Below are 17399 nucleotides of genomic sequence, written 5' to 3'. Positions count from 1 at the left end.
TTCGGTCTCCATCGCTATTTAATTGAATGACATTTTTAATTGCATGATTGGATTCCCGAATGTCAATACAAATTTTGACAATTTTTTCTTTGTCACGCCTTCCATCCAATATTTTCCATAACGTATTTGTTATATTCTTTCCAATATGCATAGTATCAAACAAATGCACAATTTGTAGCTACTCATCGTACGAAAATCTACTAAATTATTTGGGATAACTTTTTAGTCCCTTTGGAAGGTGGTAATTAATGCCTTGACGACCTTCATGAAGCATATAAGTTTAAAAAGTTAACAACGACAATCATAGTCAATTACAACATGAGTAAACAAAACATAATATAAAAATATAAATTCCAAACATATCATATATTATAGATAGACAATTAGATTGAATGACATTAGCTTGACGATTAATTCTATTATATTCCAGCTTCCATAGGCGAGCTGTTATTATTCGTGGTTTTGATGTAGTCTTAGCTTTGCCACTGAAAAGATGTTTTTCAATAGTTCGATACTTATGATTTTTGTAGAGGAAGTCCCTACACTCATCAAGCACATGATTTCCTAAACTTGTTGAATAACGAGATTTCATCTTTGAACCACAAATTGGACATGCAAATTTTCCCTTTGTTTGAAGACCTACAAGATCATGTATAATTGGATTAAATATGTCAATTTTTATAATTATATATATTGAATGGATTTTTAAAAAAATCCATGATTTATACTTTAAAAAATTAAACATTATTAAAGTGCACAAGCTGAGCATTATAACATACCACAAAAATGTGTTAGCCCTGGGGCATCATGAATTGTCCATACAAGCATTGCATGGAATTGAAATTGTCTTTGTCCTATTGGTCTAGAGATGTCATACATAGTGACACCATTCCATAACTCCAACAACTCGTCGATAAGAGGCTCGATATATACATTCATATCTTTAACTTGGTTCTTACCTAGTTGAATGAACAAAAACATTACATAATTATTATAACCATTTTACTACAATATATATAATTTAATGTACATGACTATAAAATGAAAAAAATACCTGGAATAATCATTGCCAACATTATGTGCTCCCTCTTTATTGACATCCATGGAGGAATGTTATTGTTGATAACAAAAACAAGCCACACCGAGTAAATAGATCTTAGCTCTCCAATTGGATTGACACCGTTCACTGTCAATGAAAGCCTGAGATTACGAGGTTCTTATTTAAAGTGTGGCCATTTTTCCTCTATGTCCGTAAATGCAGAACCATCCGCAGACATTCTAAGAATGTCATCTTGACTTCTATGGCATGCATGGTAATCCATAAATTGCACAAAGATTTCACACCTAAATAATCGTTGCAAACGTGGAATAATGGGAATATAACGAAGAACCTTGCAAGACACCTTTTTTGTTAGTTGATCTGTTTGATATCTATTGATATGACATTCAAGGCATTCTGTTGCAAATTCATGTTGTTTATGATATATAATATGATCATTGGGACATGCATATATTGCTTGATACTCCATTCCAATATCTTTCATAATGGCAGATAATTCTCGATATGAGTGAGGTAGAATATTTGATGGTGGTAACAAAAAATCACCTATCAATCTAGAACCAAAAAAAAATGTTAATATAAAGAATATTAATGGTACATATTTCACCTTTTATTTACTAGTGATGAAATAACAACAAAAATAGATGAAAAAAGATGACATATATGACAGACCTTATCATATGTGAGATTGTTATGTTGGACAAACCATTCATAACCTTCAAGTTCACCAACAACAATACAATAGAGAGAAGAGTTGTTTGGGAGCCTTCATAAAGGGGCTCGTATTCCTTCTCAAGTATAGGTAGATCATGAACAACATCAAAGTCGTCTTGATCATCATGATAAACTGCGCCAGTACTAAATGTGTCATGGATCAATGTATTTGTACCATCATCTTCAACTGTGTTTTCTAGCACATGATCATCTTCTTCCATAGGATCATTATCTTCAGCTTCGATATTCACACCTCCATGTTCCTCCACTTGGAAAACCACATTCTCCGAGTCGTGGTAGTCCATATCATGTGCCCTAGGGCGCCCAACCTATATAAAAATGATCAACATAAATAAACCATGATCATGATCTCATTAACAAGTGATTGTTTATGTATATAAATTGTTAAAACGATATAAACATTTACAAATGCAATCGATATAAACACATATAATGGAAAACTTACCAATGGACGATAATCATGCCCCCCTTCAATATGACCATGCTACCTACAATGTTTCTCAGGTGTTGTGATTAAAAGTCATCTAGTCTTTAAGCCCTTACAATTTTTGTAGGGACAATAACATTTCCCGTCACCTTTTCTTTTCAAGCTAGACCACAATCTAGCAATTGTCTCCTTATTTTTCTCTTCAGTGATATTATCTGACATGAATTTTCTTCACAGGCAAAAAAATTGACCTATGGAAAATTCGGTCTATAACCTTCACAAACCAAGCAAAACGATGTCGCAAGTACAGAAAACATTGTTCGCGCGCGGTTTTTTTTTCACTTTTTCACTTTTCTGTTTTTCGTCGGAATTTCGACGAATGTCGGGCATGATACCAACGATAACTGGTTTCGTCGAAATTCCGACGAAAGCCGGGCAATATTTAAAAAAAATAAACAAATTTGACACAAATTGCCTTGTAAGATCCGACAGAACAAAAGAAATCCCATAGTTCGTTGAAATTTTTTGTCGGAAAATGCACCCAAATGAGTTAGTGTGTGGAGGAATGGGAGCTTTGTGAGGAGATGTTTTGGAAACAGAAGGCTCAGGTTGATTGGCTTCAAGAAGGGGATATGAATACTTCTTTTTTCTACCACTTTGTTCAGGCTCAGCATAATAAGGGATATATTTCCTCTTTGGTTTCCTCATTAGGGCTTCAGATTTCGTCTTTGTCAGCTATGTCTCGTGAGGCTCGTCAGTTCTACTCTGATCTTTTTTTTAAAGATTCCCCCTTGTCGCGGGGGAGGAGAATTTGATTATTTCTTGTATTCCATCTCTAGTGACCAATGCAATGAACGCTTCTCTTATTCGTCTGATTTGAATTCCCGAGTTAGAGGATGTTGTGTTTGGTATGAACAAAGGTAAAGCTCCAGGTCCGGATGGGTTTCCTATTGAATTTTTTTAAGAGTTTTGAAATATTATTAATTTGGATTTATTGGAGGTTGTTTGGGAATCTCTTCATCATAAGCAGATGCTCCATACTCTGAATTCTACTTTCTTGATTCTCATTCCCAAAAAGGAAGGTGTTGATAAGCTTGAATTTTATCGCCTTATTGCTCTCTGTAATGTGGTCTATAAGATTATTACTAAGTTGATTGCAGAGAGGCTCAAAACTTGTCTTCCTCTTATGATTTCTACGAAACAAGGGGGTTTTGTGGCTGGCAAACAAATTCTGAATGGGCTAGTGGTGGCTTTTAAGGTTATTCACTCTATGGCGAATTCTAAGGAGCGAGCTATGTTCATCAAATTGGATATGGCCAAGGCTTATGACAGAGTTAAATGGAGTTTTCTTCAGAACATTCTTTTAGCCTCTAGATTTAGTACAGAGTGGGTGAGTTGGACTATGAGTTGTGTTACCTCTTCGTCTTTTTTGGTGATTGTGAATGGTGAACCTTCAGTGCCTTTTGGTGCTTCTCGTGGCCTTTGCCAAGGGGATCCTCTTTCACCTTACCTGTTTATTATTATGGCTGAAGGTCTGGGCTGTTTTCTTAAGTTTCATACTTCTCAGGGCCTGATTCATGGTTGGCAATGGGGTGCCTCAGAATTCACATCTTTAGTTTGTAGATAATACTACTCTTATGGGTTTGGCTTGTATTAGGGAAGTTGAATCTTTTCGACAAGCCTTGGATATTTACCTTGCTGCTTCTGGTCAGATATCCAATGAGCATAAATCTTCCATCTTCTTCTTTAATACTGCCCAGGCCATTTAGAGGCGGATTGCTCCTATTCTTCAGTTTCAGGTTGGGTCTCTTCCCTTTGTTTATTTGGGTATTCCTCTTACTGTTGGTCGGCATCCCAGGTCTTCTTGGCAATTTCTTCTTGATAAGTCGCATCAAAAGGTTAGTCATTGGACTCACTGTTGGTTATCTACTACTGCCAGATTGACTCTCTTAAAATCTATTATTCAAGCTGCTCCTATGCATTTTCTTAAGGAATTTGATGTCCTCTCTTGACAATTTCTTTGGAGTGGTACTTTGTCGACTGCTAAATGGAGCATTGTTAAGTGGAAAACTATGTGCAGAACTAAGAATGAGGGTGGTCTTGGTTTACATTCTGCTATTTTGAATGGGCAAGTTCTAGCTGCTAAGTTATATTGGTGTTGGTGCACTTGTCAGAATCATCTTTGGGCCTGTATTCTCACCCATAAGTATCTTCCAGATATTACTATGTTTGATGTTCCTCATTATCCTATGGAGGGATGGGGTTCTATGATTTGGAATACTTTGAAATTGGGGGCTCAATTAGTTAAGAATGGGCTCTTTTGGATATGTCATTCTAGTTCTCAAGCTCTTTTTTGGTTGGATTCTTGGGATGGTCATCCTCCCATTCTTTCTACTCATCCTCACCTTCAGTCCCTTTCTGATATTTTTACTGTTGTTGGTTGGGATATTGTTGACCATTATAAGACTGCTCATAATGGTGCATTGGTAGCTTGTTTTCGCTGGAAGTTTTTTTCCGAATGGCCACTTGGAGGTTCTATGGAAGATAGAAAAGAGCTGGCTCAAATTCTTGAGTCTCATGAGTGTACTACCTTGCCTAGGAATAATGTTTTGGCCTTGTCTAGTAGTGATTTATCTAGAAATGTTTTGTTTCTACTGGCTATGCTGAGTTGTTACAACAGACTTTTGGGGGACATTTAGGTCCCTTGGTGGAAGCAGGTTTGGTATAAGCTCTCTTGGCCAAAGTGCAACTTTTTCATGTGGTTGGTGGTTCATAACCGGTGTCTTACCTGGGATAATTTATTAAGTGTGGTTTTTAGGGCCCCTCGATGTGTGTGTTGTGTTGTAATAGGGAAGAGAGTGTTTCTCATCTCTTCTTTCAATGTTCCTTCACTAGGCATATTTGTCATTTATGGTGGGAGTTGTGGAACCAATCTTGTTGGCATTTCTCTTCTTTGGCTGAGTTTTTTGTTAGATGGAGAAAGGCCCCTGCCAAAACCTCTTTTCTTCAAGTTGCTTGGACTCTTGGACCTTCTTTTATTCTTTGGCATATATGGTTGGACATGAACCGTCAGATTTTTCAAGATGTGGTGCTGGGAACCCACCCCTTGTGGTGGAAAATTCTCCACTCTTTGGGAGAAACCATTTAAGCAAAATGTGACTTATCTGAGGTTGTGGATTTGGGTGATGCTATGTTCTACAATCGACTCCATTTTCCTCCTCCACAACGCCAACTCATGAGAAATAGATGTAGACACCCTTTTTGGAAGATAAATCGGGTGGGGAGGTGGTGTCCTCCTCCACGGGGTATTTTGAAAATCAACACGGACGGGTCTTCTCGGGGTAACCATGGTCCTGCTAGTATTGGTGGCATTGGTAGAGATAGCTCGGGGACTGTTCAGTTTCTCTTTTCTATTTATAAAGGTTGTTATACTAACAATTTGATGGAGACTCTTGCCATTTTATTTGCAGTGGAGCGTGCTTGCGCTCTTGGATGGAGCAGGATCATTTGTGAATCAGATTCTCAAGTGGTGGTGAATTTGTTGACTCAGTAGCAATCTGGAGATGTTAGTTGGTAGTTGAGTTTAGTTGTTAACCCGATTCTTTATTTGTGTGATTCTTTGATTTATGTTTCTTTCACGCATATCCCTAGGGAGCGGAATGGTGTTTTTGATTGCCTAGCCAAATGGGCCTCTGAGAACATGCATAATTGGTATTCATGGATAAGGGCCAATTACCCTTGGATTTGCCTCATTAGTTGGATCACTTAGTGGATCTTGACAGGGTTGTTTGATGCCCTTGATTTTTTATTCTTCTGCTTTGAATAAATTTTAACCCCTCCTTTATTTCAAAAAAAAAATGAAGGTTAAGGTTGGAGTAAAAAATAAATAGTATGTTGTGCAAGTGTTTTGTGTTTTGATTGATGCAGGTACAAGGCATCAACACCACCTAGCTTCATAGGTTTGAGCGTGCCTAGACAATCCCTGATGGTGGTATATGGAGATAACATTAAGGCCCAAGTGACTTAACCCTAGTCATCATCTCAAATTAGGGTGATAATCTTGGTCTTGAGTCTACCTTTTCGGCTTTCTATGAAGGCAACGTCTGTGTAACCTATGTCAGTGATCTTTGGTGGTGTAATTTTTGATGGATTTATTTTGGTGATGATTAGTATTGCTGGACATTGTTGTTGCTAGGATATGTTGTTGTCATTGATGTCAATATATTCCTACTCCGGTGATTGCAGATTGGTTTATTGGGATTATGATTTGGTGTATGGAGTATTTCTAGTGTTATTACATCTTTCTGTATTGGTTTAAGTGATCTGGAAAGCTTACTTGATCATATCATATGATCCGGTTTGCAGTTTGTTTGTTTGATCAATGCTTTGCAGAGTTCAATATTTCCTCCGGTATATTCCGATGTGATCCGATCTTGAGCTAGGATTTTGGGAGATTGTTTGGGATGGTCTTATGTATCTTCATTGCAGATGGTTCGTGATTTGGTGCTCTACAAGTTATCTTTCTTTGTAACAATTGTTGCTATTTGAGTATTCTTGACGTTCAGATGTTGATCGATGAAGATTTGATAAGTGGTGTTGGTGTATCTGTTATTGATGATTCTAACGTGTTTTCTAGTGTTTCCTAATTGTGTCCTATTTTTCTTGATGATCCGCATTGATCGTTGTGCGAGTTTTTGTTGATTGTGTTGATCTGGTGATGTTCTTTGTGTTATGCGGGTTTCCTGATGGTGTAGCGTGTTGTGGTTGATTTTGGCGTGATTACCAGTGGTGATGATCATTTGGAAGTTTGATTTAGGTCCATGTTATGTCATGTATATCATTATATTCGTTTGGTGGTCGATCTTTGTATCATGTGATGTAATTTTGTATTTGTAAGTTGAGGGTTTAGCCAACCTTGTTGTCAAGGTTGATGAATTGTATAAATAGGTGATATTGTCATGCAATTTAGGTATCGAGGTTGTGTCAACATTATCAGAGAGTGGTGTATGTGGGAAACAAGGATTCATCCGTTGGTGTGGTGTATTGAGCAGAGATTGGTGTTGCAGAGCAGACATTGTGCTTAGCTAGAACTGTCATCAGGCATTTGCAGATGCTATTATTGCAGTTCATTCCTTCTGGATTGTAGTCTGAGTCTTGTTCTAAGTTAGTGACACTTCCTTGAGGGTTGTAGCCTTATGAGTTATTGTATCTTGAGCAGTGAACTCTAGGGAGTGTGCCTGAATGCATGTGCATTCCATATTGTAATATTTTCACATACTACTGCAGAGTATTATCTTATTGTGGGTAGGTTCCCATCATGGTTTTTCCCTTAACCAAATCTTCCACGTCGAAATCTTGGTGTTGTGTGTTGTGCCATCTATTTCGTTATCTTTGTTGTTGCTATAATTTATCAAATCTATATTTGTGGTTAAGATTGTTGATCCGGTGAAAATTGATTGATCCCCCCCATCTCAGTTTTCCTTCATTGTTGTTGCCAACAAGTATTATTTATGTTCTATTTTATTAATAATATTTATGTTATTAATATTGTTATTAATGATATAAATATTCCTCATCCTTATTATTATTATAATTATAATTATAATTATTAATACCTTTATGTGACATAATTGTTAATATTAGTATTGTTATATTTGCCATTTTGTGGGGGTAAATGATTATTAAATAAATATAATATTTAATGTGTGGGAGTAATTATATTGGTGTTTTATTAAATGTTGTAATTATTGTGTGAGTTGTTATTGTTTAGTTATTTGGTTGGTTGGTTGGTTGGTTGGTTGATCATGGCTTTTGGGAATCTTTTTATGGTTGGTTTTTGGGAAATTTGGGGTTTCTTTTTTGTTGCAACTTTTGGAAGAGATTGGAGAGGATTATTGTTGCTACTTTGGATATTTTGGTGGAGGGTTTTGTGTGAAATTTGGGTGAAACTCTTGCAATTTTGGACTAGATTTTGTTGAGATTTTGGTTGGTAATTTCTTGGAATCGAGTGAGGCTTAGATTGTGAAAGGGATTTGTTGGAAATAAATTGAAATTTCTTCTGTTCAAAGAGGTTCTAGCTAGAATGTGTTGATGTGTAGGATCCATTTTCTTTCAAGCTTCTCCATTTCTTTTGTTTTTTTGAACCTTTGAAGTAGGGTTCTTCTTACTTCTTATTTTCCTTTGAGTCTTTCTTTGTAATGGAAATATGGTGTATTTATTATCATTTCTATAAATCTAAAAAAGTTGTTTCAATTTTTGCTTTAAAATGATAGTTTTTGTGTTCAAATGCAAATTGTTTTCATTGTGCAAATTGGGGGCTCTTTGAGATTTTTTTGTCTTGTTTTCTATGTATATGTGTTTGGGATGGTTTGGTTGAGTTTTTGAAAGGTGATAAGGCCTATCTTAAATGGGTTGTTTCTTAATTTTGTTTTTGGAGTCATTTGGTTACCCGATTGAGTTCCTGAAATCACCCTTATGCAAATGTGAAGGGTTATGTGCAACTACACAGTGTTGGACTGCAAATGTACAAGAATAGCCTAAAAATGTGCAGCATTATCCTATAGATGCATAGGATTTGGGCTCGAGTGCACAACTCTTTGTTTGATCTTGTTTTGGTTCCCAGAGTGTCCTAGAGGCTTAGTTTGATCTTGTACCCTATTTATCATGTATTTTTGGGTCTAATTTCAATTTAATTTGGGTTGAATATCCATTCATATGCCCTTTTATATACTTTTTTGTGGAAAAATATAGTTGATTTTGTATTTGGGAGTCGTTTCATGGTTGAATCCTTAATGTGAAGGCCTAGAGAAGCCTATATGTATGATTATGTGTTTCAGTTATAGATTATGGATTCATGAATGTTATATATGATATATCTATGTCCTAGATGTTTTATGATTCCTTGAATTTAACCCTAGGGAATGGGTATCTAGATGCAATTAGGAAGAGTGGCTCTTGATGGGGTTAGAGCCCTAATCAAGTTGCTAAGGTAACTCATTGGAGAGTTTCTTAATCAAGTGATAACCTAATTAATGAACTAGGTTAAAACACATTAATAAGATAAAATGGTGCCCCACCCATGGAATTGAGTTCTTGTACAGACTAAGGATGGGATTGGGAAGGCTTGGTCGTCTAAGGGATGTTGATTTGGCATAATTGAACCTCCTTGTCTTCATGAAAGGATTGTTCAGTTCTGCATGAGCTGTCAAATGGGGGTTGGGACTCATGTCGAGGCTACCAAGATAACTCATGTCGAGGCTATGTGATGACACTCTTTTCTTCATTTACTTTAGTATCCTATCTTGGTTGGTTGTGAGTGGAATCCTCTAGTAGATCCTTGTCATGTTTCATATTTGTCCTTGTTTTGGGCTTTATACTTGTTTATACCTTATGTTCTCATGAATGTTGAGGTTGTGCTTGAGAGTAGACCTTATTCTCTTTCTTGTTGGATTGTGTGTTTAAGGCCTTGTGTTTATTTCATAAGCACGGTGGGTGGACCTGAGGGTTCCACATGGTCGGGTGGTCACTAGCAACCTCCATTAGGGACCGGTAGACTTGTTCATGTGTGTTAGGAATGATTTGTGTCCTCTTCATTACAGTACCTTTATCATTCAGTTGCAAGTTATTCAACAAATGTAAATGTAATATGATATTATCTTTGAGAAGCATTGTAACTATATTGTAACTGATTCTTGGGCACTCCATAAGGAGGATGGTGCAATTAGATTGATGTAATTAATATTCATTGTAGTGGTAGAATAGTGTTTAGGTAGATCGATGTTGGTATAGACTACCAATATGTAATTTTATGTCTAATCGTATTTACTATTGAAAGGTTATCATAGGAACTTTTTGGTTTGGTGATTAAAATGAACCTAGTTGTAGATGATAATTGTCAATTATGTTATGTAATGTTATAGTAATTTTATTAATTATTTATGTATGCTAGTTGAGGTTGAGTGTGTTGCATAGTAGGACTTTAAGGAACTCACAAAGGACATTGTTTAGAGATGATTACTTATATGATGAGTTAAAACATGCAATGTATTATGTCCGAAAAAAATTATTGTTATGTTATTTTAGTTTGTTAGTTGTTAGTCCTCTAGGGTTCCTTAGCAAGCATTATAGTTAGGGGGGCACATGTATTGTTTTTTTTCGAAGGTGTCTGCCATGTCATAGTTACAAGTGGAACTAACAAAACATTCAAGTTGTACCTTTGATGTCTACAATCTTGTCTATAATAGGTTTGATTTAGTCGGTTTATGGAGGGACTTGGAGTTTGATTTAGCGGTTATTCTTTTTTCCTTCCTCTTTATTGAGGACATGGATAACCATTGGAATTTTCCTCAATTAGAAGATTATTTATTCCATGCGTGGGGGCCTCTAGACACTAGTGTAAAATAAATATTCCAAGAAAACTATATGTTATGCATTCAATGTTCTGGTAGAGAAGGTGTTTTAGTAGTAAATAATATATCTAAATTTACATAAAAAAATTAAAAAAAATGAAATGATAACTAACCTATCTAAAGCTATAGGTAAAACCATTTATATGTAATATTTTGTGGTCAAGATGACGAAAATAAATCTCCATGATGAATGTATGAATGGCTGATTTTATTAACGTCTATGAGACTAAGTAGTCTAAGTGACCAAGAATTGCGGCCATAATTTATCTTCACAATTCTTTCAATGTTGGATCTCCTATAATGGATCTTGAATAAGAAGATAGCAATTTGGCTAATCCTAGCTTCTTCAAATAAATGGTGCATATGCCAACCTTCAAATTGTTTTCATACTAGGTTTGGATATCCTCACAAGTTGTGCACTCCATGATAAAGTGGCATTTCATCTTTGCCACTCTCTTATTACAAAATAGACAAGTTCTCTCTACATCCTAGGCTTTCTTGGGTAAATTTCACCTACAAGTTGGGATAAACTCAAAATATGAAATTTCTCTCATACTACGTTGTGTTTCCTTTAATTAATGCCCCTAAATATATTTTTCACCATGGTACCAAGTTGGGATAAACTCTTTGATGTAGCACTCTTTTTTTTGCCAAATCTGATTTGTCCACAAGGCAGTCCTAAATTTTCCCACCAAATATTTTTTTCTTTTCATTTCTATTAGGAAATTCATGTAAATTTTTGTCACACTTGTTCAACCAATTATTGTTCTACTTCATCCAAGTTTTCTGCCTACAAATTAATTCCTCCACAACTATTTTTGGTCATCAATGTTTATCCATGTTTTCAACCTTATTTAAATAACTTAGTAAGTGGTTTATCATTGATACCTCCAACAAAAAAGTTCCTATTTCAACCAAATGAATTTTATAAAGGATTATGATTTTGACTTTTGAGATTTCTGACCAACAAACCAAAAAGTAATTTCTTGGTGTTTACAGCCCCTCTCTTGGGACAAGAGCATGAGATATTTTTCAAGCAATTAAAACTTAGTGAATTATTATCAACAAATTGATGTGAACATGACCACCTACCTCATTGGTTGCTTTGCCCGTTATGTTATATAATAATCCTGATCAAGAGCAACACTAAAGATTCCTCTATTTTCTCGGTTCATGAGGATTTTATCTTTCGAAAATATTTTTTTGCATGTGGTGAGCTTGTTTAATGTGTTGGTTGATTGGAATGATTCCAATCTTAACAAGTAGGGTGCATGATCCAATTTCATGTCAATATGCCAATCCCCAATATCAAACTCCAACAATCTAGAGATAAAATATTGAGAAAATTATGTAGTCCACCACACTTAAACCATTATAAGTTGTGTACATGTGATACCACCTGAAGCTAAGCAATCTTATTCCATTGCAAATAACCATTCCAAACAAGCTACAAATCCCTAATAATTATGCCCCAAAGTGTGTCACACTCTAATTTACATCTTGTGATAATCTTTCCCAAGCTTGATCTCTGCCTTCCTGCAACCATAAAGTATTGTTGTCCCCTCTTTCTTCAGTTCTTAATTGGAGTGAGTGATTGTTAGTTGTTCGTGCATCAAAGTCACCCATTTAAATTATATCCTTTAGGGTGTTGAATATAGAGATGTCTCTTTTTAGTGAGGCATGTTGGTCTTCACTATTTAAATTTCTCCTCTTCTAGATCTTTGTATTTTTTTGCAAATCTCTAACCAAAACACCAATGAAAACTATGTTCCTTTAACCTTGGACACATAGGTTAAGTTAGATAAATTAAAGCTCCAAGATGTAATAATACACAACAATTATACCATAATAGGTCAACATTAATAGCGATACTTAACAAGTTGGGTTAGGTTCAAACTAGCATATATAGTTTCCTTCCATACAAAGATGAAGAGAAAAATATATATGGATTCTATTACTACTCACAAAACAAAATCACTCTTTGTAAACTTGGAAATATTTTTCTTGCAAACCTCTGACCAAAAACTTTGTTCTTTTAACTTAGAACATGTAGGCTACATTAAATAACTTAGAGCTCCAAGTTGTATGTAATGTCCCATTTTAGGATATTCCTAAATTTTTCCCTAAAACCACAATTCCAATTAAAAATTTAAGAAATTTAATATATTTTAGAATATAAATTTACCAATTGATATGCCCTTTAAGATAATTCTTGGTTTAGTTCCTACACACAATAGTAGTCACTAGAAATTGACATTAAACCATAAGCCAAGATAACATCTAAGCATTATTATGCATCATGATATCATATACATATTATTCCAATGTGGTTTCCTATAACAATCTCATTAGGAATTCGTTGATACATTTGCAAACTACAATCTCAAGTTTGGTCGCCCTTGTATTGCGAGAGCATGGAAGGTGGGTCACCCTTCCATCCTCAATTTACCTTGGAGTCTAATCATCCTTCTTGATCAAGCCCAAGAGCATGGAAGTTATATCTCCAATTCCACCTCTTGGCCCATGAGCATGTGAGGTTGGTCATCCATTCCAACTCAAGGTGGCATACTTGATAAGATTATGAAGGTCAATCTTCCTTCACCTCTCATGAACTTGGAAGGTTGGTCATCCTTCCTATTTCAATATGTTTCTCTAAATTTAAAATGGATTATTATAAGAATCTACTATTATATTTTAAAACAAAGAAATGCATTTATCTTACTCACAAACATCAATAATTTTTGCAAGTATCCACAATGGCATAAATGCATATATATGCCTACAATTTACTCTATCCATTAAATTTATCTTTTCTTCTATTTGCTTCTATTAAATATTTATTTATGATCCCGATTTAATTCTAATTCCTCAATTCCTTTTCCTTTTTATGCTTGTTCTTATATCATTATATTCCTTCAACAAATGAATTTTCTTTCTATTTATATCTTCATGGCGAGAGTCACAACCCTTCATCCAAACCGTTGCCCTTGTAAGTGTACACCTCATAATTAATCAATGTCTTTATGTTTATTTTAATTATTATTTCAAACTTATTGGTAATTTCTTCCCAATAACATTTACTTCTTTAATGAAATCACTCATATCTTTCAATCTAATCATCTAGGATATAATTAAAGGTTGTGATGGGACTATCATAAAGTTGCAACCTCTTTAGTCTAGTGGGAGGAAAAAGGTTGTGATCTTTTCTTTCAATTTGGTAGGGGCGTGACAATATGCCCTTCCCAAGATTTCTTGTCCTTAAGCAATTTCAAAGTGGAATGATCATGGAGAGAACGTTCAAGATGACCATCAATAGAAAAAGGCTTTGTCCATGCAACTTCAACTTTTCTTTTATGAGGATCTATTTCAGAATTCAAGTATTAGAAAGATTGATGATCAATGTATAGTAGAACTCCTTTAGCAACAAATATAGTGTATCCATTTCTTCAAAGCTTGAATTATGACATAGAACTCCTGAACATAGATTGAATATCTCCTTTGGGCATCATTCAACTTCCCACTAAAATATGCAATCGGTCTTCCTTCCTAACTTAGGACCACTCCCATTGCACTAGCATGAGCATCACAATCTACCTAAAAGATTGTTGAAATCCAATAAGGCTAGTACTAGTTGCTCCATCATTTTTTTCTTAAACGGCTCAAAGCTCTTATGTGCTCCAGATGTGCACTCAAACTACTTTTGGTCTCCTCTCATGGTCTCAACCATTAGTGTGCAAATGGTACTAAATTTTCTCATAAAATTTTACTAAAAACTTGTCAATCCATGAAAAGATTTCACCTCTACAATGTCTATTGGTGTCAGACATTCCACAAATGCGCTCACCTTTTTTGGATCTATCTTCAATCCTTTAGTTGAGATGACAAACCCCAAATAGACTAGCATTGTCTTCATGAAGATGCTTTTCTTGATGTTGATCAACAACTTCTCTTCCCTTAGTCATTGGAACACTTGTTAAATATGCCACAAATGTTCTTCCCTTGTCTTGCTAAAAATCAAAATATCATCTAGAAACAATGAGGAATTTACCTAGGAATTTCTTCAACACTTCATTCCTCAACCACAAGAATGCACTTGGCGCATTGGTTAGTCCAAGGGGCATTACTAACCACTCATATATCTCTTCATTAGTCTTGAATACAATCTCTCGTTCATCTTCCTCCCAAATTCTTATTTGATGATATCCACTCTTGAGGTCAATCTTGGTGAAGTATTTTACACCACTCAAACAATCCATTATATTATCCATCCTCGACAAGGGAAATTTGCACTGTACACATCCTCCATTCCCCATCCTTCTTTGGTGCCAAGACAATAAGTATCATACAAGGGCTCAAGCTCTCTTGGATAAGTCCTTTCTTCATCAACTCCTTCACCTACCTACTCGGCTCTGCATTCTTCATCGTTGTCATTTGGTGTGCTACTTTGTTTAGGAAATTAGCTCTAGGCATGAGATCTATGTGATGACTGATACTCTAAATTCATATAAGTCCTTCTAGAACATTCTCTGACACAATATATTGATACTCCTTTAGTAACTCTAAGACCTCTTGTGATACTTCTTCTCCTTTTACGATGACACCCCCTGTGTCTTCACTATCACACTTCCTTGGAATGAGGGAAAAACACATATTTTTGTGTCTCTATCCATCCAAAAGTTTCCTACCATCCACCAAATAGATCTTGGCATTACCATATTCTTATACTCTTCCTCTAGAGGAATCAAGATATGTGTCTTCACATTCCAATCCACAGTGTGGGTGTTCTTTCCCCCATCATGTATAGCCCTTCTATCATACTACCAAGTTCCTTCCCAACAACAAATGGCAGGGATCCATTGGCATGATATCACACAACACTTCATCTTTGTATGAACCCATATGATTTTTTATTATGAATTGTTCACTCGCTAAGATTTTTTAATCATCTTGAATCCAAGCAATCTAGTATGAGTTGATTTCTTCTAGGTGTAGGACCTAGACCTACATCTTATTGGTTAAGACTTTAAGCAAATAAATTGAGGATTAAACTTAGAGAAACATGAAAGCTTGATACCTAAATACTATTGATAAGGCTTGTAGGGATTTTCAATTTTTTCAAACATTTTCTTTAGAACAATAATTTCTTGTTTGATTCAACTCCACCAAGAGTTGTGTATTTTTAACCCCATCAATAACCATCTTTTGCTTCAAGAAATTTGTAGAATCCAAAAACTATTACCAACACTTGTTCAACTCATCTCCTTGAGTAAATATCTATTGCTAAATGTTAATACCATTGTGTACCAGCGGAACAACTTTACATATCATTTTCTAGACCAAAGTAGCTTCATTCACTTTCTATAGTTATGTCATCCTCAATTTCAGGCAAGACTACAAATGGTGTAATCATGTGACACTTCGTTGTTTTAATCTTATAGATGTGTATGTCAATTGTGCAATCATTTTGTTACAGAGCATGCAAGAGGCATCAAACATGATCAACCAACAAGTGGCAAGCTTAAGTTTCCAAGTTCCTTTGTTTCTAATCATGTAAATTACCAAAGTTTAGTATAAAATGACCTATCAACCAAAGACAAAGAAGCTCATTGTATTTGGGAAACGTTATGTACAGATTGGGCTGCCCTTACAAGACTCTCTACAACCAATCTCATGGCATACCCACACTTGTGTTGTGTACATGTGACTTTATGCCTTGTACATTTGATTAAACAGATAAAGTGTTTCATCTTATGCATGGACCTATAATGGGATTACACTAAGTTTGCTACTCCATTAAACCTAGCTTGAATAATGTTATATTTTCAAATCAAGTGTTTCCACACAGAGAATTTTGACAAATCACAATCTTCCATATGTGGTTACAAACGCATAAGTTGGTTGGCTTAGATATTGAATTTTGGTCTAAAACATGCACCATATTTTAATTTGGATGCAATATTATGACTTTTCAAGAAGTGGAAAAGCTACTAGGAAGAGGCATTCTCATAACTATTAAGTATAAAGTAATCATAAACACATATAGAGTAAACATGTTGAAAACACATCAAGCATAAAACAAAGACATAAATACACGTAAGACAAGAAGCGTGCACATAAATACACGTAAGATGCAAATCATACACAAATACATGTAAGACACGAAACATACATGGGAAAGGCCCTCACATATAGAAGTGCAATTTCCCTGAGAAGAGGGCTATATAGTTAACCCTAATTGAATGTTGGATAAAGTAGGTTTGTCTTGTAGGCTAGCATGAACTTAGCTTTGATACCAATTGCAATGTTCCCTTTTGGGATATTCCTAAATTTTGCCCTAAAACTACAATTCCAATTAAAAATAAGAAATGAATATATTTTAAAATATATATTTACTGATTGAGATGCCCCTTAGGAGAATTCTTGGTTTAGGTCCTAAAACAATATTAGTCACTAGAAATTGACATTAAACTATAAGCCAAGATAACATCTATTTTAACTAAGCATTAGTATGCATCATGATATCATATAAACATTATTCATGTTAAAATCCAATTAAAGCAATAGCCATTCCAATCTAGATCCCTATAATAATCTCATTAGGAATTCATTGAAACATTTACAAACCGCAATCTCAAGGTTGGTCACCTTTTTATTGCAAGAGCATGGAAGGTGGGTCGCCCTTCCATCCCTCAATTCACCTTGGACGCTGGTCGACCTCCTTGATCAAGCCCAAGAGCATGGAAGGTTGGTCTTCCATCCCACCTTTTGG

This window comes from Cryptomeria japonica, chromosome 10 (genome assembly GCF_030272615.1).
Source record: "Cryptomeria japonica chromosome 10, Sugi_1.0, whole genome shotgun sequence".
Lineage (NCBI taxonomy): Eukaryota > Viridiplantae > Streptophyta > Pinopsida > Cupressales > Cupressaceae > Cryptomeria > Cryptomeria japonica.
Note: the sequence above shows the minus strand (reverse complement) of the source record.